The 4528-nt window shown below is 44.8% G+C and overlaps 1 pseudogene; it reads right to left on the reverse strand.

Moving 5' to 3' along the window:
• Positions 1-1733: 1733 nt before the first annotated feature.
• Positions 1734-2664, reverse strand: LOC119824401 (annotated as a pseudogene).
• Positions 2665-4528: the final 1864 nt, after the last annotated feature.

A 4528-nucleotide genomic window follows, 5' to 3' on the forward strand; every position in this document is an offset into this window, starting at 1 on the left:
CCAGCATGGGCTACATGAGGCCCTGTCTTGGTAGATAAACAAATAAGTAGATAGGTCCAATTGCTAGGGGTGATTTAATAACTACTTTCAACAAATAAATTGCATTAACTCCTTTACCCACTGATATCACTTCAAGATATTTACTTTACCGCACAGATTTGTTTTTGGATGGGGAAAGGATTTACAAGAATTCACATGTATAACTTAATAGAGCAAAACCCACAAATAATCTAAACACTTCCTTTCCCCCAAGAAGTGTACAATGTTCTCAAATAACTTTGTCCACAGTGTTATGGTTTAAGTAAAATGCTGCAGGTCCCTGAGTGGCCCACAGGCCATGAAGCAGATCCCAGGCAGAGAGCTGCACAGCAGGTGAGACCTGAGAGACCTCAGCAGGGCAGGCAGTCCCCCTGAGGAGAGACAGAAGGATAGGCACGTCATGAGACCACGCCGCAGGTATCCAAAGGCAGCTGGTTCCAGGCAGGGAGCCACGTAGTGGGTGGGAGACAGAGACATGGATAGGCACACCATGCAGAAAAAGTGGGTATTTATTTAGTAAGTTATGGAGGGGAAAGGGGAATGGGGAAGGGGAGAAGGGAGAAGAGGAGAGAGAGAAAAAAAACAGAAGGGGAAGGGGAGAAGTGGGGAGAAGGGACCGAGGCAGAAGCTGCCTCTTCAAGAGAGAGACACAGAAAGGAAGGGACTCAGATTGCAGGCAGGAAGGAAGATAGATCTACCTGCCTCGGTGGTGGAGGGGGCGGGGGCGGGACTTGTCTCTTAAAGGGACAGGATAGACCATTATACACAGAATTGGGGTTGACTCCATTGATAAAGTGTTTGCCTTGCAAGTGTAAGGAACTGAGTTCTATTCCCAGAACCAACATGGGGAAAGAAAAAACAAGAAAACCTGTGCTTGGCAGTGTGTACTTAGAATCCCAGAGCTGGGGGCAAGCACAGGAGGTCTCTATGGTTCACTGGCTTGTCAGCCTAGTCAAGTGGGCAAGGACCAATTCCCAGTGAGAGATCCTGTCTCAAAAAGTAATGTTGGAGGGGAGATCTGAAGAGACAATGGCTCAGTGTTTCAAAGCACCCATGTCAAGCATCTCACAAGGATCAGTAACTCCTGTCCCATGATACCCATCTCCCTCTTCTGTCTTCAGAGGGCACTACACCCATCCATACACAGAGGCATGCACATAAATAAAAACAAATACTAAGAAATAAAATAAAGGGATCAGCTTCTGGGGTATGACACCTAAGGTTGACATTTGGCCTTCAAGTGCAAATATACATGACCTACACACACACACATTTACACATACCACAGAATATCTGATCCATTCACACATTTTTGTTTTGGTTGGGTTTTCGTTTTGTTTGTTTGTTTGTTTGTTTGTTTGTTTTTTAAAGCAGCATGATGTCATTTTAATAGAAAAAGCTTGAGGCATAGTGTGTGTACTTTCTGTTTTACTAATTTGAAGTTACTTCCCCCCCCCCAAAAAAGATATGAAAAAACATACAGCATTTAACAAGTCCAACAAAAGGCCATCAACCATCAGGACATGCCCAAGACCTTAGAATTCAGCGGTGTGTTGTTAGATAGCTAGATGCTGACTTGTCTATAGACTCCACGGTCCTGGTAGAGACGGGGCAGGGGGGACTTCTGAAGATTGATGTCCTGATTTTTAGCCATTATAGGGAACAAGAGTTTCTCTTTGCTTCTTCCACTCCCTTTAGATCAGAATAAATAGACATTGTCTAAGGTGGCATATTTGAGGATAGCATATTGTAACTCCCCATAAGTTTCTCTCTCTTGTAAAGTGTCTCATGATCTTGCTTTGAACACATTCAGGACACAGCATTTTAGCTCCCACTCCTGGAAAACACAGGCTGGCAACAGGAAGAGAGAAATCATCCTTTGGGGAATGTCTGGAACCTTGATCTGACCAGTGTCAAACAAAGTTCCGATCAGTGTCAAATTGCAGGCGAACCCAGCCTGTCCTATCTGCAGGGAGCCGCCTGCTGTGGAGGACACACCACCTGGATCAGGAGGCTTGTAGCAGAAAGGCCTCCACAGATGCAGAAGGACATGAACCACAGCCCCAGGCTGAAAGGCTCTCTTAGCAATTCTTCTCCAGGCTGCAAACATGGACTCTTGGACTGGTTACAACTTCAGCTATACCACTCTCCTCTCTCTTCATACTTTGGTTATTTTCTTGAGGCCTGGATCCTTTGGTGACTATCTTGGGTTTCTTGGGAACCAGATTCATTCCGGCCTCAAGCAATGTGTTAGGAATATAACATTTTTTGTTTAGAATATGAATGTCTCCGAAGTCTTAAATAAACCTCAATTTTCTTGTCATTCATATTCAAGTGGTGATAACACCAGTCCTGAAGAGTTTTCCAGGACACACCCTTAATAGGAGGCAGGACAGCCTTCCTGCAGGAAGGGCTCTGGATATCCTTGAGGCTTAGAGTTGCTCAGAAGTCTGCAGAGGAGGAACTGGTGGTTTGAGGTCTTCAGGGGAAGAAACATTTGATTCCATAGGATGTTTTGTGGTGGGATCCTCAGTCACTGGGACCAGGGTTAAAAGTTACATTTTCTTCATCGAATTCTTCCTCACAGTGGTTCTTGTCGTAAGTGTCCTGGCTGGAGTGTGACATTGTAGGGTTAGGGTGGGGGGGTTGATTTGATATCGCTTTCAACAATAACTTGCATACTCCTGCGATTTCACAGGTTTTTATTTGCTTTGTTCTGTCTTCTCTTTATCTTCCCACATCTTTCATGAGTAATTTCGTAACACAACTTAGTAGGACAATAGGTGACTTTTCTCCTGTTTTTCTGCAGGATTTTATTTGAAGCTTTAGGGGAAATACAATCAGGGTTTGAAATTTCCTGTAAGGCAGAGGAATGCTTTGTAATTCGTCTGTTCGTTGATTCCCCAAAGAGTTTGTGCTCTCATCTCTCCTCTCCTCTCTCCTACTCTCTTCTTCTTCTCTCTCTCTTCTGTTCTCTCTGTCTCTCTTCTACTCTGTCTCTTCTCTGTCTCACTCTCTTCGTCTCCCCGTCTATCTCTCTGTCTCTGTTCTCTCTGATCCCTCTATATGTCTCTGTCTCTCTCTGTCTCTCCTCTGTCTCTGCTCTCTCTCTTTCTCTCTCTCTGTCTCTCTCTCTCTCTTCTACTCTCTGTCTCTCCTCTCTGTATCTGCTCTCTCCCTTCCTCTGTTTCTCTCTCTGTCTCTCTGTCTCTCTCTCTGTCTCTGTCTCTCTCTGTCTCTCTCTCTGTCTCTGTCTCTCTCTGTCTCTCTCTCTGTCTCTCTCTCCCTCTGTCTTCTTCCATGTCCCCTCTCTCAAACACATCCCATGCCCCCTCCTATAATGCAAATTGATGGCCTCTGTTTAGTTATTGTTACATATATGAATGCATAAATAAGTAACTATAGCCTGCTAAGTCCATTTAGGGTAGCTGGTGTGTGTGTGTGTGATTTCAGACTGACCACTTGGTGCTGGATAGGGGACTCATCCCTGAGGAAGAGTGGTTCCCCCACCCTCAGTTCTCATTAACTGTCTATAGTGCTTAGTCTAGGGGTTGTACCACATGAGTTTGCCCCCTCTCAAGTTAGTGTGTCTATTGATACTGCCCTTGCTCAGGACTTGTTTGCACAGCTATACTGTTGAAGTATCATGGGTGTGTAGCTTCCCTTGACACCTCTTGAAGATACAGTTTCACAGCAGACTTCCTGGTCTTCTGGCTTTTACAATCTTCTATCCTTTCTTCCTTGATATTCCCTGAGCCTTAGGCGCAGGGCTTGTGTAGTATATATAGCCATTAGGGCTGTGCTCCACACAATTCGATTTGTGTATTATGATCTCTTTTGGTTTTCTGCAATAGTCTCTATTTATTGTAGAGGTGCTTCTTTGATGAGAGGTGAGCATTACACTGACCTGTGGGCTTAAGGATAAGTTTTATAATGTGGTTAGGAATTATGTTGATCTACCAAAGTCCTGATAACAGATTCTCTCCTGAGATCCATGACCTCACTAGCCCCAGATAGCACCAGGCATGACTTCCGGCCTACTGAGTGGACCTTTCATCTAATTAGACAGCTGTTGGTTGCTGTCTGAATGCCACTGTTGCACATTTAGGTGTGTCTTATCATGCCTGTTATAACTCATTGATTTCACGATTGGGTGGGACTGTTGGGTACTCCCGCTCTTAGCAGCTTGCATAACACCTTCTGTATGGCCAAACCTGGACTGCAGGAAGAAGGCTTTCAGGTCAAATCAAGCATGAATTTTCCAAATTCTGTGTCCCAAGTATGCAGTGCCTTCAGTGAGAGAAACTTACCTTCATTCTCTTTGAGGTAACCAAAGGCACCAGCAATAGCACGTATTGTTTGGGGGAATCACTTAGACTCCCCTGACCAACAACTCAAATGGAGGTTTCTCGTGCCTGGTACCAGAATTTTTGCTACATGGTCTGTGTCTCTTTTGGGGAGCACTGCGTTGTCACTTCAAGTGGCGTAC

The sequence above is a fragment of the Arvicola amphibius genome, chromosome 10 (assembly GCF_903992535.2).
Source record: "Arvicola amphibius chromosome 10, mArvAmp1.2, whole genome shotgun sequence".
NCBI lineage: Eukaryota > Metazoa > Chordata > Mammalia > Rodentia > Cricetidae > Arvicola > Arvicola amphibius.